General features: G+C 42.5%; 17 non-coding genes across 17 annotated transcripts; all 17 read right to left on the reverse strand.

Annotated features, from left to right (window-relative positions):
* Positions 1 to 7,562: 7,562 nt before the first annotated feature.
* trnar-ccu (transfer RNA arginine (anticodon CCU)) lies at positions 7,563 to 7,635 on the reverse strand. The gene has a single exon. It is a non-coding gene; the product is annotated as a tRNA-Arg (tRNA).
* Positions 7,636 to 12,183: 4,548 nt separating this feature from the next.
* On the reverse strand, positions 12,184 to 12,256 carry trnar-ccu (transfer RNA arginine (anticodon CCU)). Its single transcript has one exon. It is a non-coding gene; the product is annotated as a tRNA-Arg (tRNA).
* An 807-nt stretch (positions 12,257 to 13,063) lies between these two features.
* On the reverse strand, positions 13,064 to 13,136 carry trnar-ucu (transfer RNA arginine (anticodon UCU)). The gene has a single exon. It is a non-coding gene; the product is annotated as a tRNA-Arg (tRNA).
* Positions 13,137 to 13,850: 714 nt separating this feature from the next.
* Positions 13,851 to 13,923, reverse strand: trnar-ccu (transfer RNA arginine (anticodon CCU)). Its single transcript has one exon. It is a non-coding gene; the product is annotated as a tRNA-Arg (tRNA).
* Positions 13,924 to 14,730: 807 nt separating this feature from the next.
* Positions 14,731 to 14,803, reverse strand: trnar-ucu (transfer RNA arginine (anticodon UCU)). The gene has a single exon. It is a non-coding gene; the product is annotated as a tRNA-Arg (tRNA).
* Positions 14,804 to 15,517: 714 nt separating this feature from the next.
* Positions 15,518 to 15,590, reverse strand: trnar-ccu (transfer RNA arginine (anticodon CCU)). Its single transcript has one exon. It is a non-coding gene; the product is annotated as a tRNA-Arg (tRNA).
* Positions 15,591 to 16,397: 807 nt separating this feature from the next.
* trnar-ucu (transfer RNA arginine (anticodon UCU)) lies at positions 16,398 to 16,470 on the reverse strand. Its single transcript has one exon. It is a non-coding gene; the product is annotated as a tRNA-Arg (tRNA).
* A 714-nt stretch (positions 16,471 to 17,184) lies between these two features.
* Positions 17,185 to 17,257, reverse strand: trnar-ccu (transfer RNA arginine (anticodon CCU)). The gene has a single exon. It is a non-coding gene; the product is annotated as a tRNA-Arg (tRNA).
* An 807-nt stretch (positions 17,258 to 18,064) lies between these two features.
* Positions 18,065 to 18,137, reverse strand: trnar-ucu (transfer RNA arginine (anticodon UCU)). Its single transcript has one exon. It is a non-coding gene; the product is annotated as a tRNA-Arg (tRNA).
* Positions 18,138 to 18,851: 714 nt separating this feature from the next.
* trnar-ccu (transfer RNA arginine (anticodon CCU)) lies at positions 18,852 to 18,924 on the reverse strand. Its single transcript has one exon. It is a non-coding gene; the product is annotated as a tRNA-Arg (tRNA).
* Positions 18,925 to 19,731: 807 nt separating this feature from the next.
* On the reverse strand, positions 19,732 to 19,804 carry trnar-ucu (transfer RNA arginine (anticodon UCU)). The gene has a single exon. It is a non-coding gene; the product is annotated as a tRNA-Arg (tRNA).
* A 714-nt stretch (positions 19,805 to 20,518) lies between these two features.
* trnar-ccu (transfer RNA arginine (anticodon CCU)) lies at positions 20,519 to 20,591 on the reverse strand. Its single transcript has one exon. It is a non-coding gene; the product is annotated as a tRNA-Arg (tRNA).
* Positions 20,592 to 21,398: 807 nt separating this feature from the next.
* On the reverse strand, positions 21,399 to 21,471 carry trnar-ucu (transfer RNA arginine (anticodon UCU)). The gene has a single exon. It is a non-coding gene; the product is annotated as a tRNA-Arg (tRNA).
* Positions 21,472 to 22,185: 714 nt separating this feature from the next.
* trnar-ccu (transfer RNA arginine (anticodon CCU)) lies at positions 22,186 to 22,258 on the reverse strand. Its single transcript has one exon. It is a non-coding gene; the product is annotated as a tRNA-Arg (tRNA).
* Positions 22,259 to 23,065: 807 nt separating this feature from the next.
* Positions 23,066 to 23,138, reverse strand: trnar-ucu (transfer RNA arginine (anticodon UCU)). The gene has a single exon. It is a non-coding gene; the product is annotated as a tRNA-Arg (tRNA).
* Positions 23,139 to 23,852: 714 nt separating this feature from the next.
* trnar-ccu (transfer RNA arginine (anticodon CCU)) lies at positions 23,853 to 23,925 on the reverse strand. The gene has a single exon. It is a non-coding gene; the product is annotated as a tRNA-Arg (tRNA).
* An 807-nt stretch (positions 23,926 to 24,732) lies between these two features.
* Positions 24,733 to 24,805, reverse strand: trnar-ucu (transfer RNA arginine (anticodon UCU)). Its single transcript has one exon. It is a non-coding gene; the product is annotated as a tRNA-Arg (tRNA).
* Between the last annotated feature and the right edge of the window lie 191 nt (positions 24,806 to 24,996).

Genomic DNA, 24,996 nt, shown 5'->3' on the forward strand with positions numbered 1-24,996 from the left:
GCAGAGGATAATTGGAATGGAAATGGCGCTACTCCAAACTGGAAGTTTTCCGATTAGCTTGGAAAGACAGTACCATGCAGTATCGAAGAGCCCTCATTGCTGCTCGATCATCCTATTTTTCCAACTTAATTGAGGAGAATAAGAACAATCCCCTCCACTTCAGCAGTAATAAATATATCAACTTCTTTGACGAAAAGATCATGATCATTAGAAAACAAATTACGGACTCCACTTTAAATCTGCATATTTCTCCAAAACTCAGTTGTCCTGAGTCTGTACAACACTGCCAGGACCTAGGATCAAGGGAGACACTCAAGTTTCTTAATAATATATCTCTTGACACATTGATGAAAATGGTCATGGCTTCTAAATCTTCAAGCTGCATACTGGACTCTATTCCAACTAAACTACTGAAAGAGCTGCTTCCTGTGCTTGGCCCTCCTATGTTGAACACAATAAATGCATCCCAATCCACCGGATGTGTACCGAACTCACTAAAAGTGGCAGTAATAAAGCCTCTCTTGAAAAAGCCAAACCTTGACCCAGAAAATATAAAAAACTATCGGCCTATATTGAATCTCCCATTCCTCTCAATAATGTTAAGCTGTTACATAGCAACTCACTGCCTTCCTGAAGACAAACAATGTATATGAAACACTTCAGTCTGGTTTAAGACCCCATCATAGCACTGAGATTGCACTCGCAAAGGTCGTAAATTACTTTTTAATGGTGTCAGACCAAGCCTATGCATCTGTTCTCATGCTCCTAGACCTTGGTGCTGCTTTTGATATCATCGATCACCACATTCTTTTGGAGAGATTGGAAACCCAAATTGGTCTACACGGACAAGTTCTGGCCTGGTTTAGATCTTATCTGTCGGAATGATGTCAGTTTGTCTCTGTGGATGGTTTGTCTTCTGACAAATCAACTGTAAATTTCGGTGTTCCTCAAGGTTCCGTTTTTGGACCACTATTGTTTTCACAATATATTTCACCTCTTGGCGATGTCATTCGGAAACATAATGTTAACTTTCACTGCTATGCGGATGACACAAATTGCCCTCCCTGTGTTTCAGACATAAGGAAGTGGATCGAGGAAATGTTTTTACTTTTAAACTCAGACAAAACAGAGATGCTAGTTCTAGGTCCCAATAAACAAAGAGATCTTCTGTTGGATCTGACAATTAATCTTGATGGTTGTACAGTTGTCTCAAATAAAACTGTGAAGGACCTCTGTGTTACTCTGGATCCTGATCTCTCTTTTGACGAACATATCAAGATTGTTACAAGGACAGCTTTTTTCCATCTTCGTAACACTTCAAAAATGTGAAACTTTTTGTCCAAAAATGATGCAGAAACATTAATCCATGCTTTTGTCACTTCTAGATTAGACTACTGCAATGCTCTACTTTCCAGCTACCCGGATAAAGCACTAAATAAACTCCAGTTAGTGCTAAACACGGCTGCTAGAATCTTGACTAGAACCAAAAAATGTGATCATATTACTCCAGTGCTAGCCTGGCTTCCTGTTAAGTCAAGGGCCGATTTCAAGATTTTACTGCTAACCTACAAAGCATTTCATGGGCTTGTTCCTACCTATCTTTCCCAATTGGTCCTGCAGTACATACCAACATGTACACTACGGTCACAAGACGCAGGCCTCCTTATTGTCCCTAGAATTTTTAAGCAAACAGCTGGAGGCAGCGACTTTCTCCTATAGAGCTCCATTTTTTATGGAATGGTCTGCCTATCCATGTAAGAGATGCAGACTCGGTCTTAACCTTTAAGTCTTTATTGAAGACTCATCTCTTCAGTAGGTCCTATGATTGAGTGTAGTCTGGCCCAGGGGTGTGAAGGTGAACGGAAAGGCACTGGAGGGACGAACTGCCTTTACTCTGCCTTGTCTCAGGGTAGTAAGTTGGTGGTTTGAAGATATCCCTTTAGTGGTGTGGGGGCTGTGCTTTGGCAAAGCAGGTGGGGTTATATCCTGCCTGGTTGGCCCTGCCTCTTGCCTGGTTGGCCCTGCCTCTTGAAGCGTGGAATCAGATTGGTCGGACCAGCGTTGAACAGACCTGAGTGCGGGAGCTTCCTGTTTTAGTTTCTGTCTATAGACTGGAAGCAACAAAATGGAGTCGTGGTCAGCTTTTCTGAAAGGAGGGCGGGCGAGGGCCTTATATGCGTCGCGGAAGTCAGAATAACAATGATCCAGGGTTTTACCAGCCCTGGTTGCACAATCGATATGCTGATAGAATTTAGGGAGTCTTGTTTTCAGATTAGCCTTGTTAAAATCCCCAGCTACAATGAATGCAGCCTCGGGATATGTGGTTTCAAATGAAGTTCGTTCAGGGCCATCGATGTGTCTGCTTTACACTTCAAGTGTAAAGCACAATTTTAAAAAGAAATGGCATTGTTGATGGTAGGCTCCATGCAGGTATACTAGCGCAGGCCCGTATTTATTGATTAAGGAATTCAAATAATTATTTATAAATGTGGTATTATATATTTTTTTTACCTTTATTTAACTAGGCAAGTCAGTTAAGAACTAATTCTTATTTACAATTACAGCCTACCGGGGAACAATGGGTTAACTGCCATATTCAGGGACAGAATGACAGATTTTTACCAAGTCAGCTCAGGGATTCAATCCAGCAACCTTTCAGTTACTGGCCCAACGCTCTAACCAGCTACTGTCAGGTACCTCGACCTCTGGGTTATGGGCCCAACACGCTTCCTCTGCGCAACTCTGTTTTTAACCACTCCAGATGGGACTACGAATCCACAATCCCTGGTTTAGAAGGACAGTGCCGTATCCATTAGGCCACTGGGGTACTGTCTAATACGAACTGCAAGAAGAAGTTAATAAAATTCAGCATGGAAGGGACTGAGAGAAGCCCATGAAATGAGGATTTTTAAAATAATTTTTGCACTTTATAATTAAAAACAAACTGGATAGCAGAAGACAGTTTTAGATCCATCGACCTCTGTGCCCATCATGCATACGCTGCACCACTCTGCTTCCCATGTCTTCAGGTGAGGAAGGAGGAATATAGCAGGGAAGGTTGGTTTTTAATATTCAATTGTTTCAACGGATGTTTCAACGTGCTAGCTAAAGCAGACGATGGTTTCGATCCATCGACCTTGTCACGTCCTGACCAGCAGAGGGAGTAATTGTATTATTTTTGGTCAGGACGTGGCAGAGGGTTTGTGTTTTTGTATGTATTTCTACGTTCTGTCTAGTTTAGTTTTTCTATGTTTAGGTTTGGGTGTTGGACTCTCAATTGGAGGCAGGTGTTTCTAGTTGCCTCTGATTGAGAGTCCTATAATTAGGTGTGTGTTTGGTTTGGGTTTTGTGGGTAGTTGTATTTTGCACTGCTAGTATTCATTTAGCCTGTGAAACTGTCCTTCGTCGTTCTAACTGTTTTGTTGTTTTTTCGTGGTCTCTTTATTTAATAAATATAAAGATGAGCATCGACATTCTCGCTGCATATTGGTCCTCCCTTCAGCACGACGGCTGTATTTGTGACAGACCTCTGGGTTTTGGGCCCAGTACGCTTCTGCTGCTTTCCACATCTTCAGCTGAGGAATGAGGAAAATAGCAGGGAAAGTGGGTTTTTAATGTTCAATGGCTTCAATGCCAGTTTAAGTAAGCTAGCTAAAACCAATCTCTTTTAGCAGAGGATGGTTTCAATCCATTGACCACTGCGTTCTGGGCCAGCACACATCCACTGCACCACTCTCCACAGATGGGACTTGAAGACAATACCTGTTAAGAGGACAGTGCCCTTTCCATTAGGCCACCAGGGAACTGTATAATCAGCATGACCTATACGAACTGATTGAAGCAGTAAAAAAAAAAGAATCACATAGGGCACTGAGACATGCCCATGAAATTATGTTTTTTTTTTTTTTTAGCCCTGTTTGCACTTCATTTCTCTAAATAAAACTGCATAGCAGAGGATGGTTTTGATGCATCAAACTCTGGGTTATGGGCCTAGCACGCTTCCACTATGCCACTCTGCTTTCAACCACACCGGATGGGACTCAAATACACAATCCCTGGCTTTGGTTGCCTGTTCTTTGTCCATTAGGCCACTAGGGCACTGTGAAATCAGCATGACCTATGCGAACTGATAGAAGCAGTAAGAAAAATATACAATGGAAGGCACTGAGAAATGTAGTGTCTTTGGCTATACCGGATTAAGTGATATGACATGTTATTCTATAAAATAATTTCTCTGTAATTAATATTACCTGATTAAGCTAATCATGTAAATGTAATTAACTAGAAAGTCGGGGCAGCACAAAATAATGTTTATAGAGCTGTTATCTTTCGAATAAACTCTTAAAGACCTGATCAGCTTTTACCTCAATAGCAGTCAATATTTAATCGTCACCTTATTTAGTCTCATCTGAAAGTTGTAAATTCTTGGTTATCTTCACGAACCCTGGCTAACGAGTTGAATCAGCAATACAAAATTTGGTTTAATTATTTATTTACTAAATACCTAAATAATCACACAGAATTACATCTGCACAGAATGGATCATCCATTGATTACAAATGATGTCATAAAGGAAAAGGTCCCTAGCGGATGGAACAGATATGACGGCTGGTTACACAAAGAAAGGGGGTTGGGTTTTGAATGAGAGCGGCAAGACTGAGTAACAAAGGGAGAAGCTATGCTATCGTAAATACAGAATCTTATGCATTCTAAATAACCGCCCATTTGGAAAAAGGAAAATGCAATAAATATTTACTCTGAGCTGTGCTTCAATAGGTTGGTCGTATATGGAAGGCTGGGATGCCCAGCAGGGATCTCTTGTCCTTTGAAGAATGTCTCTGGTGGTAAACTGGATACGTTGTAGTATCGTTGTGTGTGTTAGACTGGACACGTCATCCGTCCTTTCCTAGCCCAGGTTTACAGCGACTGCTGCTAACTCAACAGCTAGGAAGGATCACTTTTGGAGTAAAGAGTTCAAAGTTCATACCAAGTTGCCATACTTTTAAGCTCGTGCTATATTCTAGCTGGTATAGTCAAAATTCATCCTTTCGGTGTGTCGATTGTCACCTTCACACTGAACACGATGCTAATTTCGTTAGGTTATTATCTGAGCCCTTTTCACGTAGGACCGTCGTCCTCACGTCCTCGGAACCGGAAGTTGAAATTTTGTCAACGGGTTTATATAGTGGTGAAAGAAGGGCATGTTTCATAGTTTACAACCAGTGTCTGTTCACTTGGGCGGGGCCTCTGAGTGAGCAGAGTTTCTCTATGACAAACCGTTCTCTCATTTAAAGAAGCTAAAATTACATTTAATCTTTTCTCATACAGTTTCATATTTAAACATTTAAATTGCACAACAATTCCATGTGAATTTGATAACTAGAATGTGTAGACTTTCCAAGATAGAGTTTATGTCATCCTATCATCAGTAATAATGTCTCAGACGCCAACTGATCTGACAACATTAACTACCAAAGCTATTTTTCAACTGGTTGGAGTACCGAAATTTGGATCAGTTTCCCACCTTTTGATGTTACCAGACTCTATGATAACAAAGGGATTTTCAATAGTTACATCGTTAGAGTAGAGAGAGGAAAAAGGGGAAAGGTATTTATGGGGGTCATAAACCTCCCCAACAGGCCAACGTCATGACAGAAATAACAATGAAATTAATGATTTAAAAAAATTTCTGGTTGCAATTAATTTCTAAAAATAAAAATGGATAGCTTCAATACATCAACCTCTGGGATATGGACCCAGCACACTTCAGCTGCGCCACTCTGCTTTAAGCCGCCCCTGACAAGAATTAAACTCACAATCCCTGGCATGGGAGGCCAGTAATCAGTGTGACCTATACAAACTGACAGAAGCAGTCAAACAAAGAATCACAGAGGGCACTGGGACATGCCCATGAAATTATGCTATTTTTTATTTATGGTTGCAATTAATTTCTAAAAATAAAAATGGATTGCAGAGGATGGTTTCATCCATCAACCTCTGGGCCCATCACGTTTCCGCAGCGCCACTCTGCTTCAACCCACGGAGGGCACTGAGACATGCCATTGATATTATGCTTTTTTTATCCCTGGTTGCAGTTAATTTCTGAAAATAAAAATGGATTGCAGAGGATGGTTTCAATCTATAGGCCTCTGGGTTATGGGCCCAGCACGCTTCTGCTGGGACACTCTGTTTTCAGCCACCCCTGACAAGACTTAAACTCACAATCTCTGGCTTGGGAGGCCAGTTTTTTAGGCATCTGGGGCATGGTGTAATAGCATGACCTATACGAACTGATAGAAACAGTAAAAAAAATAATCACATAGGGCACTGAGACATGCCCATGATATTTTGCTTTTTTTGAACGCTGGTTGCAATTAATTTGTAAAAATAAAGATTGTTAGCAGTTTTTATATTTCTGTTTGCTGAAAACAAACTGGATAGAAGAGGATGGTTTCGATCCATAAATCACTGGGTTAACTGCTCAGCATACTTGCACTTCATCACTCCACTTTCAGGCACCCCAAAATAATACTTGAACTCACAATACATGGATTAGGAGGCCAGTTTCTTAGGCCACTGTGGCACTGTGTGATCAGCATGACCTATAAGAACTGATAGAAGCAGATTTAAAAAAAGAATCACGAAGGGCAGAGAGACATGCCCATGAAAGTATACTTTTTGTTCATCTCTATTTGCACTTCCTTTCGAAAAATTCAATAGCTTCAACATCTTTGTTACATGAACTCTCTTCTTCTTTCCCAAACTGCCTTCATCCACCCCAGATGGAACTCGAACCCACAATCCCTGGCTTAGAAGGCCAGGGCCTTATCGATTAGGCCACTAGGGTACTTGCCGAAAGCTATCTTGATAGCAGAGAGTGGTTTCGATCCATCGACCTCTGGGTTACGGGGCCATCACGCTACCGCTGCACCTCTGTAATCAGTGTGTCCTATACAAACTGACAGAAGCAGTCAAACAAAGAATCACAGAGGGCACTGAGACATGCCCATGAAATTATGCTATTTTTTATTTATGGTTGCAATCAATTTCTAAAAATAAAAATGGATTGCAGAGGATGGTTTCATCCATCAACCTCTGGGCCCATCACGTTTCCGCAGCGCCACTCTGCTTCAACCCACGGAGGGCACTGAGACATGCCATTGCTATTATGCTTTTTTTTATCCCTGGTTGCAGTTCATTTCTGAAAATAAAAATGGATTGCAGAGGATGGTTTCAATCTATAGGCCTCTGGGTTATGGGCCCAGCACGCTTCCGCTGGGACACTCTGTTTTCAGCCACCCCTGACAAGACTTAAACTCACAATCTCTGGCTTGGGAGGCCAGTTTTTTTATGCATCTGGGGCATGGTGTAATAGCATGACCTATACGAACTGATAGAAACAGTAAAAAAAAAGAATCACCAAGGGCAATGAGACATGCCGAAGATATTACGCTTTTTTTGATCGCTGGTTGCAATTAATTTCTAAAAATAAAAATTCTTAGCTGAGGATGGTTTCAGTTCATCGACCTCTGGGCCCAGCACATTTCCACAGCACCACAACCCACCCCAGAAGGGACTCGAACCCTCAATCCCTGGCTTAGGAGGTCAGTGCCTTATCCATTAGGCCACTGGGGCACTGCGAAGATAGAGTGACCTATACGAACTGATAGAAGCAGTAAGGAAAATATATAATGGAAGGCAATGAGAAATGCCCATGAAATTATGCTTTGCCCATGAAATTATGCTTTTTTTCATTTATGGTTGCACTTCATTGCTAAAAATAAAACTGGATAGCAGAGGATGGTTTCCATCCATCGACCTCTGGGTTATGGGCCCAGCACGCTTCCGCTGGGAAACTCTGCAGCCGCCCCTGACAAGAATTAAACTCACAATCCCTGGCATGGGAGGCCAGTTTTTTAGGCATCTGGGGCATGGTGTTATAGCATGACCTATACGAACTTATAGAAACAGTAAAAAAAAGAATCACGTAGGGCACTGAGACATGCCCATGATATTTTGCTTTTTTTGAACGCTGGTTGCAATTAATTTGTAAAAATAAAGATTGTTAGCAGTTTTTATATTTCTGTTTGCTGAAAACAAACTGGATAGAAGAGGATGGTTTCGATCAATAAATTACTGGGTTAACTGCTCAGCATACTTGCACTTCATCACTCCACTTTCAGGCACCCCAAAATAATACTTGAACTCACAATACATGGATTAGGAGGCCAGTTTCTTAGGCCACTGTGGCACTGTGTGATCAGCATGACCTATACGAACTGATAGAAGCAGATTAAAAAAAAGATTCACGAAGGGCAGAGAGACATGCCCATGAAAGTATACTTTTTGTTAATCCCTATTTGCACTTCATTTCTAAAAATTCAATAGTTTCAACATCTTTGTTACATGAATTCTCTTCTTCTAGCTTTTTTTGAACGCTGGTTGCAATTAATTTGTAAAAATAAAGATTGTTAGCAGTTTTTATATTTCTGTTTGCTGAAAACAAACTGGATAGAAGAGGATGGTTTCGATCCATAAATCACTGGGTTAACTGCTCAGCATACTTGCACTTCATCACTCCACTTTCAGGCACCCCAAAATAATACTTGAACTCACAATACATGGATTAGGAGGCCAGTTTCTTAGGCCACTGTGGCACTGTGTGATCAGCATGACCTATAAGAACTGATAGAAGCAGATTTAAAAAAAGAATCACGAAGGGCAGAGAGACATGCCCATGAAAGTATACTTTTTGTTCATCTCTATTTGCACTTCCTTTCGAAAAATTCAATAGCTTCAACATCTTTGTTACATGAACTCTCTTCTTCTTTCCCAAACTGCCTTCATCCACCCCAGATGGAACTCGAACCCACAATCCCTGGTTTAGAAGGCCAGGGCCTTATCGATTAGGCCACTAGGGTACTTGCCAAAAGCTATCTTGATAGCAGAGAGTGGTTTCGATCCATCGACCTCTGGGTTACGGGGCCATCACGCTACCGCTGCACCTCTGTAATCAGTGTGTCCTATACAAACTGACAGAAGCAGTCAAACAAAGAATCACAGAGGGCACTGAGACATGCCCATGAAATTATGCTATTTTTTATTTATGGTTGCAATCAATTTCTAAAAATAAAAATGGATTGCAGAGGATGGTTTCATCCATCAACCTCTGGGCCCATCACGTTTCCGCAGCGCCACTCTGCTTCAACCCACGGAGGGCACTGAGACATGCCATTGCTATTATGCTTTTTTTTATCCCTGGTTGCAGTTCATTTCTGAAAATAAAAATGGATTGCAGAGGATGGTTTCAATCTATAGGCCTCTGGGTTATGGGCCCAGCACGCTTCCGCTGGGACACTCTGTTTTCAGCCACCCCTGACAAGAATTAAACTCACAATCCCTGGCATGGGAGGCCAGTTTTTTAGGCATCTGGGGCATGGTGTTATAGCATGACCTATACGAACTGATAGAAACAGTAAAAAAAAAGAATCACCAAGGGCAATGAGACATGCCGAAGATATTATGCTTTTTTTGATCGCTGGTTGCAATTAATTTCTAAAAATAAAAATTGTTAGCTGAGGATGGCTTCAGTTCATCGACCTCTGGGCCAAACACGTTTCCACAGCGCCACAACCCACCTCAGAAGGGACTCGAACACTCAATCCCTGGCTTAGGAGGCCAGTGCCTTATCCATTAGGCCACTGGGGCACTGCGAAGATAGAATGACCTATACGAACTGATAGAAGCAGTAAGGAAAATATATAATGGAAGGCAATGAGAAATGCCCATGAAATTATGCTTTGCCCATGAAATTATGCTTTTTTTGATTTATGGTTGCACTTCATTGCTAAAAATAAAACTGGATAGCAGAGGATGGTTTCCATCCATCGACCTCTGGGTTATGGGCCCAGCACGCTTCCGCTGGGAAACTCTGCAGCCGCCCCTGACAAGAATTAAACTCACAATCCCTGGCATGGGAGGCCAGTTTTTTAGGCATCTGGGGCATGGTGTTATAGCATGACCTATACGAACTTATAGAAACAGTAAAAAAAAGAATCACGTAGGGCACTGAGACATGCCCATGATATTTTGCTTTTTTTGAACGCTGGTTGCAATTAATTTGTAAAAAGAAAGATTGTTAGCAGTTTTTATATTTCTGTTTGCTGAAAACAAACTGGATAGAAGAGGATGGTTTCGATCCATAAATCACTGGGTTAACTGCTCAGCATACTTGCACTTCATCACTCCACTTTCAGGCACCCCAAAATAATACTTGAACTCACAATACATGGATTAGGAGGCCAGTTTCTTAGGCCACTGTGGCACTGTGTGATCAGCATGACCTCTACGAACTGATAGAAGCAGATTCAAAAAAAGAATCACGAAGGGCAGAGAGACATGCCCATGAAAGTATACTTTTTGTTAATCTCTATTTGCACTTCCTTTCTAAAAATTCAATAGCTTCTACATCTTTGTTACATGAACTCTCTTCTTCTTTCCCAAACTGCCTTCATCCACCTCAGAAGGGACTCAAACCCTCAATCCCTGGCTTAGGAGGCCAGTGCCTTATCCATTAGGCCACTGGGGCACTGCGAAGATAGAATGACCTATACGAACTGATAGAAGCAGTAAGGAAAATATATAATGGAAGGCAATGAGAAATGCCCATGAAATTATGCTTTGCCCATGAAATTATGCTTTTTTTGATTTATGGTTGCACTTCATTGCTAAAAATAAAACTGGATAGCAGAGGATGGTTTCCATCCATCGACCTCTGGGTTATGGGCCCAGCACGCTTCCGCTGGGAAACTCTGCAGCCGCCCCTGACAAGAATTAAACTCACAATCCCTGGCATGGGAGGCCAGTTTTTTAGGCATCTGGGGCATGGTGTTATAGCATGACCTATACGAACTTATAGAAACAGTAAAAAAAAGAATCACGTAGGGCACTGAGACATGCCCATGATATTTTGCTTTTTTTGAACGCTGGTTGCAATTAATTTGTAAAAAGAAAGATTGTTAGCAGTTTTTATATTTCTGTTTGCTGAAAACAAACTGGATAGAAGAGGATGGTTTCGATCCATAAATCACTGGGTTAACTGCTCAGCATACTTGCACTTCATCACTCCACTTTCAGGCACCCCAAAATAATACTTGAACTCACAATACATGGATTAGGAGGCCAGTTTCTTAGGCCACTGTGGCACTGTGTGATCAGCATGACCTATACGAACTGATAGAAGCAGATTCAAAAAAAGAATCACGAAGGGCAGAGAGACATGCCCATGAAAGTATACTTTTTGTTAATCTCTATTTGCACTTCCTTTCTAAAAATTCAATAGCTTAAACATCTTTGTTACATGAACTCTCTTCTTCTTTCCCAAACTGCCTTCATCCACCCCAGATGGGACTCGAACCCACAATACCTGGCTTAGAAGGCCAGGGCCTTATCCATTTGGCCACTAGGGTACTTGCCAAAAACTATCTTGATAGCAGAGAGTGGTTTCGATCCATCGACCTCTGGGTTACGGGGGCCATCACGCTACCGCTGCACCTCTGTAATCAGTGTGTCCTATACAAACTGACAGAAGCAGTCAAACAAAGAATCACAGAGGGCACTGAGACATGCCCATGAAATTATGCTATTTTTTATTTATGGTTGCAATCAATTTCTAAAAATAAAAATGGATTGCAGAGGATGGTTTCATCCATCAACCTCTGGGCCCATCACGTTTCCGCAGCGCCACTCTGCTTCAACCCACGGAGGGCACTGAGACATGCCATTGCTATTATGCTTTTTTTTATCCCTGGTTGCAGTTCATTTCTGAAAATAAAAATGGATTGCAGAGGATGGTTTCAATCTATAGGCCTCTGGGTTATGGGCCCAGCACGCTTCCGCTGGGACACTCTGTTTTCAGCCACCCCTGACAAGAATTAAACTCACAATCCCTGGCATGGGAGGCCAGTTTTTTAGGCATCTGGGGCATGGTGTTATAGCATGACCTATACGAACTGATAGAAACAGTAAAAAAAAAGAATCACCAAGGGCAATGAGACATGCCGAAGATATTATGCTTTTTTTGATCGCTGGTTGCAATTAATTTCTAAAAATAAAAATTGTTAGCTGAGGATGGCTTCAGTTCATCGACCTCTGGGCCAAACACGTTTCCACAGCGCCACAACCCACCCCAGAAGGGACTCGAACCCTCAATCCCTGGCTTAGGAGGCCAGTGCCTTATCCATTAGGCCACTGGGGCACTGCGAAGATAGAATGACCTATACGAACTGATAGAAGCAGTAAGGAAAATATATAATGGAAGGCAATGAGAAATGCCCATGAAATTATGCTTTGCCCATGAAATTATGCTTTTTTTGATTTATGGTTGCACTTCATTGCTAAAAATAAAACTGGATAGCAGAGGATGGTTTCCATCCATCGACCTCTGGGTTATGGGCCCAGCACGCTTCCGCTGGGAAACTCTGCAGCCGCCCCTGACAAGAATTAAACTCACAATCCCTGGCATGGGAGGCCAGTTTTTTAGGCATCTGGGGCATGGTGTTATAGCATGACCTATACGAACTTATAGAAACAGTAAAAAAAAGAATCACGTAGGGCACTGAGACATGCCCATGATATTTTGCTTTTTTTGAACGCTGGTTGCAATTAATTTGTAAAAAGAAAGATTGTTAGCAGTTTTTATATTTCTGTTTGCTGAAAACAAACTGGATAGAAGAGGATGGTTTCGATCCATAAATCACTGGGTTAACTGCTCAGCATACTTGCACTTCATCACTCCACTTTCAGGCACCCCAAAATAATACTTGAACTCACAATACATGGATTAGGAGGCCAGTTTCTTAGGCCACTGTGGCACTGTGTGATCAGCATGACCTCTACGAACTGATAGAAGCAGATTCAAAAAAAGAATCACGAAGGGCAGAGAGACATGCCCATGAAAGTATACTTTTTGTTAATCTCTATTTGCACTTCCTTTCTAAAAATTCAATAGCTTCAACATCTTTGTTACATGAACTCTCTTCTTCTTTCCCAAACTGCCTTCATCCACCCCAGATGGGACTCGAACCCACAATCCCTGGCTTAGAAGGCCAGTGCCTTATCCATTAGGCCACTAGGGTACTTGCCAAAATCTATCTTGATAGCAGAGAGTGGTTTCGATCCATCGACCTCTGGGTTACGGGGCCATCACGCTACCGCTGCACCTCTGTAATCAGTGTGTCCTATACAAACTGACAGAAGCAGTCAAACAAAGAATCACAGAGGGCACTGAGACATGCCCATGAAATTATGCTATTTTTTATTTATGGTTGCAATCAATTTCTAAAAATAAAAATGGATTGCAGAGGATGGTTTCATCCATCAACCTCTGGGCCCATCACGTTTCCGCAGCGCCACTCTGCTTCAACCCACGGAGGGCACTGAGACATGCCATTGCTATTATGCTTTTTTTTATCCCTGGTTGCAGTTCACTTCTGAAAATAAAAATGGATTGCAGAGGATGGTTTCAATCTATAGGCCTCTGGGTTATGGGCCCAGCACGCTTCCGCTGGGACACTCTGTTTTCAGCCACCCCTGACAAGAATTAAACTCACAATCCCTGGCATGGGAGGCCAGTTTTTTAGGCATCTGGGGCATGGTGTTATAGCATGACCTATACGAACTGATAGAAACAGTAAAAAAAAAGAATCACCAAGGGCAATGAGACATGCCGAAGATATTATGCTTTTTTTGATCGCTGGTTGCAATTAATTTCTAAAAATAAAAATTGTTAGCTGAGGATGGCTTCAGTTCATCGACCTCTGGGCCCAGCACGTTTCCACAGCGCCACAACCCACCCCAGAAGGGACTCGAACCCTCAATCCCTGGCTTAGGAGGCCAGTGCCTTATCCATTAGGCCACTGGGGCACTGCGAAGATAGAATGACCTATACGAACTGATAGAAGCAGTAAGGAAAATATATAATGGAAGGCAATGAGAAATGCCCATGAAATTATGCTTTGCCCATGAAATTATGCTTTTTTTGATTTATGGTTGCACTTCATTGCTAAAAATAAAACTGGATAGCAGAGGATGGTTTCCATCCATCGACCTCTGGGTTATGGGCCCAGCACGCTTCCGCTGGGAAACTCTGCAGCCGCCCCTGACAAGAATTAAACTCACAATCCCTGGCATGGGAGGCCAGTTTTTTAGGCATCTGGGGCATGGTGTTATAGCATGACCTATACGAACTTATAGAAACAGTAAAAAAAAGAATCACGTAGGGCACTGAGACATGCCCATGATATTTTGCTTTTTTTGAACGCTGGTTGCAATTAATTTGTAAAAAGAAAGATTGTTAGCAGTTTTTATATTTCTGTTTGCTGAAAACAAACTGGATAGAAGAGGATGGTTTCGATCCATAAATCACTGGGTTAACTGCTCAGCATACTTGCACTTCATCACTCCACTTTCAGGCACCCCAAAATAATACTTGAACTCACAATACATGGATTAGGAGGCCAGTTTCTTAGGCCACTGTGGCACTGTGTGATCAGCATGACCTCTACGAACTGATAGAAGCAGATTCAAAAAAAGAATCACGAAGGGCAGAGAGACATGCCCATGAAAGTATACTTTTTGTTAATCTCTATTTGCACTTCCTTTCTAAAAATTCAATAGCTTCAACATCTTTGTTACATGAACTCTCTTCTTCTTTCCCAAACTGCCTTCATCCACCCCAGATGGGACTCGAACCCACAATCCCTGGCTTAGAAGGCCAGTGCCTTATCCATTAGGCCACTAGGGTACTTGCCAAAATCTATCTTGATAGCAGAGAGTGGTTTCGATCCATCGACCTCTGGGTTACGGGGCCATCACGCTACCGCTGCACCTCTGTAATCAGTGTGACCTATACAAACTGACAGAAGCAGTCAAACAAAGAATCACAGAGGGCACTGAGACATGCCCATGAAATTATGCTATTTTTTATTTATGGTTGCAATTAATTTCTAAAAATAAAAATGGATTGCAGAGGATGGTTTCATCCATCAACCTCTGGGCCCATCACGTTTCCGCAGCGCCACTCTGCTTCAACCCACGGAGGGCACTGAGACATGCCATTGATATTATGCTTTTTTTTATCCCTGGTTGCAGTTCACTTCTGAAAATAAAAATGGATTGCAGAGGATGGTTTCAATCTATAGGCCTCTGGGTTATGGGCCCAGCACGCTTCCGCTGGGACACTCTGTTTTCAGCCACCCCTGACAAGAATTAAACTCACAATCCCTGGCATGGGAGGCCAGTTTTTTAGGCATCTGGGGCATGGTGTTATAGCATGACCTATACGAACTGATAGAAACAGTAAAAAAAAAGAATCACCAAGGGCAATGAGACATGCCGAAGATATTATGCTTTTTTTGATCGCTGGTTGCAATTAATTTCTAAAAATAAAAATTGTTAGCTGAGGATGGCTTCAGTTCATCGACCTCTGGGCCCAGCACGTTTCCACAGCGCCACAACCCACCCCAGAAGGGACTCGAACCCTCAATCCCTGGCTTAGGAGGCCAGTGCCTTATCCATTAGGCCACTGGGGCACTGCGAAGATAGAATGACCTATACGAACTGATAGAAGCAGTAAGGAAAATATATAATGGAAGGCAATGAGAAATGCCCATGAAATTATGCTTTGCCCATGAAATTATGCTTTTTTTGATTTATGGTTGCACTTCATTGCTAAAAATAAAACTGGATAGCAGAGGATGGTTTCCATCCATCGACCTCTGGGTTATGGGCCCAGCACGCTTCCGCTGGGAAACTCTGCAGCCGCCCCTGACAAGAATTAAACTCACAATCCCTGGCATGGGAGGCCAGTTTTTTAGGCATCTGGGGCATGGTGTTATAGCATGACCTATACGAACTTATAGAAACAGTAAAAAAAAGAATCACGTAGGGCACTGAGACATGCCCATGATATTTTGCTTTTTTTGAACGCTGGTTGCAATTAATTTGTAAAAAGAAAGATTGTTAGCAGTTTTTATATTTCTGTTTGCTGAAAACAAACTGGATAGAAGAGGATGGTTTCGATCCATAAATCACTGGGTTAACTGCTCAGCATACTTGCACTTCATCACTCCACTTTCAGGCACCCCAAAATAATACTTGAACTCACAATACATGGATTAGGAGGCCAGTTTCTTAGGCCACTGTGGCACTGTGTGATCAGCATGACCTCTACGAACTGATAGAAGCAGATTCAAAAAAAGAATCACGAAGGGCAGAGAGACATGCCCATGAAAGTATACTTTTTGTTAATCTCTATTTGCACTTCCTTTCTAAAAATTCAATAGCTTCAACATCTTTGTTACATGAACTCTCTTCTTCTTTCCCAAACTGCCTTCATCCACCCCAGATGGGACTCGAACCCACAATCCCTGGCTTAGAAGGCCAGTGCCTTATCCATTAGGCCACTAGGGTACTTGCCAAAATCTATCTTGATAGCAGAGAGTGGTTTCGATCCATCGACCTCTGGGTTACGGGGCCATCACGCTACCGCTGCACCTCTGTAATCAGTGTGACCTATACAAACTGACAGAAGCAGTCAAACAAAGAATCACAGAGGGCACTGAGACATGCCCATGAAATTATGCTATTTTTTATTTATGGTTGCAATTAATTTCTAAAAATAAAAATGGATTGCAGAGGATGGTTTCATCCATCAACCTCTGGGCCCATCACGTTTCCGCAGCGCCACTCTGCTTCAACCCACGGAGGGCACTGAGACATGCCATTGATATTATGCTTTTTTTTATCCCTGGTTGCAGTTCACTTCTGAAAATAAAAATGGATTGCAGAGGATGGTTTCAATCTATAGGCCTCTGGGTTATGGGCCCAGCACGCTTCCGCTGGGACACTCTGTTTTCAGCCACCCCTGACAAGAATTAAACTCACAATCCCTGGCATGGGAGGCCAGTTTTTTAGGCATCTGGGGCATGGTGTTATAGCATGACCTATACGAACTGATAGAAACAGTAAAAAAAAAGAATCACCAAGGGCAATGAGACATGCCGAAGATATTATGCTTTTTTTGATCGCTGGTTGCAATTAATTTCTAAAAATAAAAATTGTTAGCTGAGGATGGCTTCAGTTCATCGACCTCTGGGCCCAGCACGTTTCCACAGCGCCACAACCCACCCCAGAAGGGACTCGAACCCTCAATCCCTGGCTTAGGAGGCCAGTGCCTTATCCATTAGGCCACTGGGGCACTGCGAAGATAGAATGACCTATACGAACTGATAGAAGCAGTAAGGAAAATATATAATGGAAGGCAATGAGAAATGCCCATGAAATTATGCTTTGCCCATGAAATTATGCTTTTTTTGATTTATGGTTGCACTTCATTGCTAAAAATAAAACTGGATAGCAGAGGATGGTTTCCATCCATCGACCTCTGGGTTATGGGCCCAGCACGCTTCCGCTGGGAAACTCTGCAGCCGCCCCTGACAAGAATTAAACTCACAATCCCTGGCATGGGAGGCCAGTTTTTTAGGCATCTGGGGCATGGTGTTATAGCATGACCTATACGAACTTATAGAAACAGTAAAAAAAAGAATCACGTAGGGCACTGAGACATGCCCATGATATTTTGCTTTTTTTGAACGCTGGTTGCAATTAATTTGTAAAAAGAAAGATTGTTAGCAGTTTTTATATTTCTGTTTGCTGAAAACAAACTGGATAGAAGAGGATGGTTTCGATCCATAAATCACTGGGTTAACTGCTCAGCATACTTGCACTTCATCACTCCACTTTCAGGCACCCCAAAATAATACTTGAACTCACAATACATGGATTAGGAGGCCAGTTTCTTAGGCCACTGTGGCACTGTGTGATCAGCATGACCTCTACGAACTGATAGAAGCAGATTCAAAAAAAGAATCACGAAGGGCAGAGAGACATGCCCATGAAAGTATACTTTTTGTTAATCTCTATTTGCACTTCCTTTCTAAAAATTCAATAGCTTCAACATCTTTGTTACATGAACTCTCTTCTTCTTTCCCAAACTGCCTTCATCCACCCCAGATGGGACTCGAACCCACAATCCCTGGCTTAGAAGGCCAGTGCCTTATCCATTAGGCCACTAGGGTACTTGCCAAAATCTATCTTGATAGCAGAGAGTGGTTTCGATCCATCGACCTCTGGGTTACGGGGCCATCACGCTACCGCTGCACCTCTGTAATCAGTGTGACCTATACAAACTGACAGAAGCAGTCAAACAAAGAATCACAGAGGGCACTGAGACATGCCCATGAAATTATGCTATTTTTTATTTATGGTTGCAATTAATTTCTAAAAATAAAAATGGATTGCAGAGGATGGTTTCATCCATCAACCTCTGGGCCCATCACGTTTCCGCAGCGCCACTCTGCTTCAACCCACGGAGGGCACTGAGACATGCCATTGATATTATGCTTTTTTTTATCCCTGGTTGCAGTTCACTTCTGAAAATAAAAATGGATTGCAGAGGATGGTTTCAATCTATAGGCCTCTGGGTTATGGGCCCAGCACGCTTCCGCTGGGACACTCTGTTTTCAGCCACCCCTGACAAGAATTAAACTCACAATCCCTGGCATGGGAGGCCAGTTTTTTAGGCATCTGGGGCATGGTGTTATAGCATGACCTATACGAACTGATAGAAACAGTAAAAAAAAAGAATCACCAAGGGCAATGAGACATGCCGAAGATATTATGCTTTTTTTGATCGCTGGTTGCAATTAATTTCTAAAAATAAAAATTGTTAGCTGAGGATGGCTTCAGTTCATCGACCTCTGGGCCCAGCACGTTTCCACAGCGCCACAACCCACCCCAGAAGGGACTCGAACCCTCAATCCCTGGCTTAGGAGGCCAGTGCCTTATCCATTAGGCCACTGGGGCACTGCGAAGATAGAATGACCTATACGAACTGATAGAAGCAGTAAGGAAAATATATAATGGAAGGCAATGAGAAATGCCCATGAAATTATGCTTTGCCCATGAAATTATGCTTTTTTTGATTTATGGTTGCACTTCATTGCTAAAAATAAAACTGGATAGCAGAGGATGGTTTCCATCCATCGACCTCTGGGTTATGGGCCCAGCACGCTTCCGCTGGGAAACTCTGCAGCCGCCCCTGACAAGAATTAAACTCACAATCCCTGGCATGGGAGGCCAGTTTTTTAGGCATCTGGGGCATGGTGTTATAGCATGACCTATACGAACTTATAGAAACAGTAAAAAAAAGAATCACGTAGGGCACTGAGACATGCCCATGATATTTTGCTTTTTTTGAACGCTGGTTGCAATTAATTTGTAAAAAGAAAGATTGTTAGCAGTTTTTATATTTCTGTTTGCTGAAAACAAACTGGATAGAAGAGGATGGTTTCGATCCATAAATCACTGGGTTAACTGCTCAGCATACTTGCACTTCATCACTCCACTTTCAGGCACCCCAAAATAATACTTGAACTCACAATACATGGATTAGGAGGCCAGTTTCTTAGGCCACTGTGGCACTGTGTGATCAGCATGACCTCTACGAACTGATAGAAGCAGATTCAAAAAAAGAATCACGAAGGGCAGAGAGACATGCCCATGAAAGTATACTTTTTGTTAATCTCTATTTGCACTTCCTTTCTAAAAATTCAATAGCTTCAACATCTTTGTTACATGAACTCTCTTCTTCTTTCCCAAACTGCCTTCATCCACCCCAGATGGGACTCGAACCCACAATCCCTGGCTTAGAAGGCCAGTGCCTTATCCATTAGGCCACTAGGGTACTTGCCAAAATCTATCTTGATAGCAGAGAGTGGTTTCGATCCATCGACCTCTGGGTTACGGGGCCATCACGCTACCGCTGCACCTCTGTAATCAGTGTGACCTATACAAACTGACAGAAGCAGTCAAACAAAGAATCACAGAGGGCACTGAGACATGCCCATGAAATTATGCTATTTTTTATTTATGGTTGCAATTAATTTCTAAAAATAAAAATGGATTGCAGAGGATGGTTTCATCCATCAACCTCTGGGCCCATCACGTTTCCGCAGCGCCACTCTGCTTCAACCCACGGAGGGCACTGAGACATGCCATTGATATTATGCTTTTTTTTATCCCTGGTTGCAGTTCACTTCTGAAAATAAAAATGGATTGCAGAGGATGGTTTCAATCTATAGGCCTCTGGGTTATGGGCCCAGCACGCTTCCGCTGGGACACTCTGTTTTCAGCCACCCCTGACAAGAATTAAACTCACAATCCCTGGCATGGGAGGCCAGTTTTTTAGGCATCTGGGGCATGGTGTTATAGCATGACCTATACGAACTGATAGAAACAGTAAAAAAAAAGAATCACCAAGGGCAATGAGACATGCCGAAGATATTATGCTTTTTTTGATCGCTGGTTGCAATTAATTTCTAAAAATAAAAATTGTTAGCTGAGGATGGCTTCAGTTCATCGACCTCTGGGCCCAGCACGTTTCCACAGCGCCACAACCCACCCCAGAAGGGACTCGAACCCTCAATCCCTGGCTTAGGAGGCCAGTGCCTTATCCATTAGGCCACTGGGGCACTGCGAAGATAGAATGACCTATACGAACTGATAGAAGCAGTAAGGAAAATATATAATGGAAGGCAATGAGAAATGCCCATGAAATTATGCTTTGCCCATGAAATTATGCTTTTTTTGATTTATGGTTGCACTTCATTGCTAAAAATAAAACTGGATAGCAGAGGATGGTTTCCATCCATCGACCTCTGGGTTATGGGCCCAGCACGCTTCCGCTGGGAAACTCTGCAGCCGCCCCTGACAAGAATTAAACTCACAATCCCTGGCATGGGAGGCCAGTTTTTTAGGCATCTGGGGCATGGTGTTATAGCATGACCTATACGAACTTATAGAAACAGTAAAAAAAAGAATCACGTAGGGCACTGAGACATGCCCATGATATTTTGCTTTTTTTGAACGCTGGTTGCAATTAATTTGTAAAAAGAAAGATTGTTAGCAGTTTTTATATTTCTGTTTGCTGAAAACAAACTGGATAGAAGAGGATGGTTTCGATCCATAAATCACTGGGTTAACTGCTCAGCATACTTGCACTTCATCACTCCACTTTCAGGCACCCCAAAATAATACTTGAACTCACAATACATGGATTAGGAGGCCAGTTTCTTAGGCCACTGTGGCACTGTGTGATCAGCATGACCTCTACGAACTGATAGAAGCAGATTCAAAAAAAGAATCACGAAGGGCAGAGAGACATGCCCATGAAAGTATACTTTTTGTTAATCTCTATTTGCACTTCCTTTCTAAAAATTCAATAGCTTCAACATCTTTGTTACATGAACTCTCTTCTTCTTTCCCAAACTGCCTTCATCCACCCCAGATGGGACTCGAACCCACAATCCCTGGCTTAGAAGGCCAGTGCCTTATCCATTAGGCCACTAGGGTACTTGCCAAAATCTATCTTGATAGCAGAGAGTGGTTTCGATCCATCGACCTCTGGGTTACGGGGCCATCACGCTACCGCTGCACCTCTGTAATCAGTGTGACCTATACAAACTGACAGAAGCAGTCAAACAAAGAATCACAGAGGGCACTGAGACATGCCCATGAAATTATGCTATTTTTTATTTATGGTTGCAATTAATTTCTAAAAATAAAAATGGATTGCAGAGGATGGTTTCATCCATCAACCTCTGGGCCCATCACGTTTCCGCAGCGCCACTCTGCTTCAACCCACGGAGGGCACTGAGACATGCCATTGATATTATGCTTTTTTTTATCCCTGGTTGCAGTTCACTTCTGAAAATAAAAATGGATTGCAGAGGATGGTTTCAATCTATAGGCCTCTGGGTTATGGGCCCAGCACGCTTCCGCTGGGACACTCTGTTTTCAGCCACCCCTGACAAGAATTAAACTCACAATCCCTGGCATGGGAGGCCAGTTTTTTAGGCATCTGGGGCATGGTGTTATAGCATGACCTATACGAACTGATAGAAACAGTAAAAAAAAAGAATCACCAAGGGCAATGAGACATGCCGAAGATATTATGCTTTTTTTGATCGCTGGTTGCAATTAATTTCTAAAAATAAAAATTGTTAGCTGAGGATGGCTTCAGTTCATCGACCTCTGGGCCCAGCACGTTTCCACAGCGCCACAACCCACCCCAGAAGGGACTCGAACCCTCAATCCCTGGCTTAGGAGGCCAGTGCCTTATCCATTAGGCCACTGGGGCACTGCGAAGATAGAATGACCTATACGAACTGATAGAAGCAGTAAGGAAAATATATAATGGAAGGCAATGAGAAATGCCCATGAAATTATGCTTTGCCCATGAAATTATGCTTTTTTTGATTTATGGTTGCACTTCATTGCTAAAAATAAAACTGGATAGCAGAGGATGGTTTCCATCCATCGACCTCTGGGTTATGGGCCCAGCACGCTTCCGCTGGGAAACTCTGCAGCCGCCCCTGACAAGAATTAAACTCACAATCCCTGGCATGGGAGGCCAGTTTTTTAGGCATCTGGGGCATGGTGTTATAGCATGACCTATACGAACTTATAGAAACAGTAAAAAAAAGAATCACGTAGGGCACTGAGACATGCCCATGATATTTTGCTTTTTTTGAACGCTGGTTGCAATTAATTTGTAAAAAGAAAGATTGTTAGCAGTTTTTATATTTCTGTTTGCTGAAAACAAACTGGATAGAAGAGGATGGTTTCGATCCATAAATCACTGGGTTAACTGCTCAGCATACTTGCACTTCATCACTCCACTTTCAGGCACCCCAAAATAATACTTGAACTCACAATACATGGATTAGGAGGCCAGTTTCTTAGGCCACTGTGGCACTGTGTGATCAGCATGACCTCTACGAACTGATAGAAGCAGATTCAAAAAAAGAATCACGAAGGGCAGAGAGACATGCCCATGAAAGTATACTTTTTGTTAATCTCTATTTGCACTTCCTTTCTAAAAATTCAATAGCTTCAACATCTTTGTTACATGAACTCTCTTCTTCTTTCCCAAACTGCCTTCATCCACCCCAGATGGGACTCGAACCCACAATCCCTGGCTTAGAAGGCCAGTGCCTTATCCATTAGGCCACTAGGGTACTTGCCAAAATCTATCTTGATAGCAGAGAGTGGTTTCGATCCATCGACCTCTGGGTTACGGGGCCATCACGCTACCGCTGCACCTCTGTAATCAGTGTGACCTATACAAACTGACAGAAGCAGTCAAACAAAGAATCACAGAGGGCACTGAGACATGCCCATGAAATTATGCTATTTTTTATTTATGGTTGCAATTAATTTCTAAAAATAAAAATGGATTGCAGAGGATGGTTTCATCCATCAACCTCTGGGCCCATCACGTTTCCGCAGCGCCACTCTGCTTCAACCCACGGAGGGCACTGAGACATGCCATTGATATTATGCTTTTTTTTATCCCTGGTTGCAGTTCACTTCTGAAAATAAAAATGGATTGCAGAGGATGGTTTCAATCTATAGGCCTCTGGGTTATGGGCCCAGCACGCTTCCGCTGGGACACTCTGTTTTCAGCCACCCCTGACAAGAATTAAACTCACAATCCCTGGCATGGGAGGCCAGTTTTTTAGGCATCTGGGGCATGGTGTTATAGCATGACCTATACGAACTGATAGAAACAGTAAAAAAAAAGAATCACCAAGGGCAATGAGACATGCCGAAGATATTATGCTTTTTTTGATCGCTGGTTGCAATTAATTTCTAAAAATAAAAATTGTTAGCTGAGGATGGCTTCAGTTCATCGACCTCTGGGCCCAGCACGTTTCCACAGCGCCACAACCCACCCCAGAAGGGACTCGAACCCTCAATCCCTGGCTTAGGAGGCCAGTGCCTTATCCATTAGGCCACTGGGGCACTGCGAAGATAGAATGACCTATACGAACTGATAGAAGCAGTAAGGAAAATATATAATGGAAGGCAATGAGAAATGCCCATGAAATTATGCTTTGCCCATGAAATTATGCTTTTTTTGATTTATGGTTGCACTTCATTGCTAAAAATAAAACTGGATAGCAGAGGATGGTTTCCATCCATCGACCTCTGGGTTATGGGCCCAGCACGCTTCCGCTGGGAAACTCTGCAGCCGCCCCTGACAAGAATTAAACTCACAATCCCTGGCATGGGAGGCCAGTTTTTTAGGCATCTGGGGCATGGTGTTATAGCATGACCTATACGAACTTATAGAAACAGTAAAAAAAAGAATCACGTAGGGCACTGAGACATGCCCATGATATTTTGCTTTTTTTGAACGCTGGTTGCAATTAATTTGTAAAAAGAAAGATTGTTAGCAGTTTTTATATTTCTGTTTGCTGAAAACAAACTGGATAGAAGAGGATGGTTTCGATCCATAAATCACTGGGTTAACTGCTCAGCATACTTGCACTTCATCACTCCACTTTCAGGCACCCCAAAATAATACTTGAACTCACAATACATGGATTAGGAGGCCAGTTTCTTAGGCCACTGTGGCACTGTGTGATCAGCATGACCTCTACGAACTGATAGAAGCAGATTCAAAAAAAGAATCACGAAGGGCAGAGAGACATGCCCATGAAAGTATACTTTTTGTTAATCTCTATTTGCACTTCCTTTCTAAAAATTCAATAGCTTCAACATCTTTGTTACATGAACTCTCTTCTTCTTTCCCAAACTGCCTTCATCCACCCCAGATGGGACTCGAACCCACAATCCCTGGCTTAGAAGGCCAGTGCCTTATCCATTAGGCCACTAGGGTACTTGCCAAAATCTATCTTGATAGCAGAGAGTGGTTTCGATCCATCGACCTCTGGGTTACGGGGCCATCACGCTACCGCTGCACCTCTGTAATCAGTGTGACCTATACAAACTGACAGAAGCAGTCAAACAAAGAATCACAGAGGGCACTGAGACATGCCCATGAAATTATGCTATTTTTTATTTATGGTT

The sequence above is a fragment of the Salmo salar genome, chromosome 07 (genome assembly GCF_965601325.2).
Source record: "Salmo salar chromosome 07, fSalSal1, whole genome shotgun sequence".
Classification (NCBI taxonomy): domain Eukaryota; kingdom Metazoa; phylum Chordata; class Actinopteri; order Salmoniformes; family Salmonidae; genus Salmo; species Salmo salar.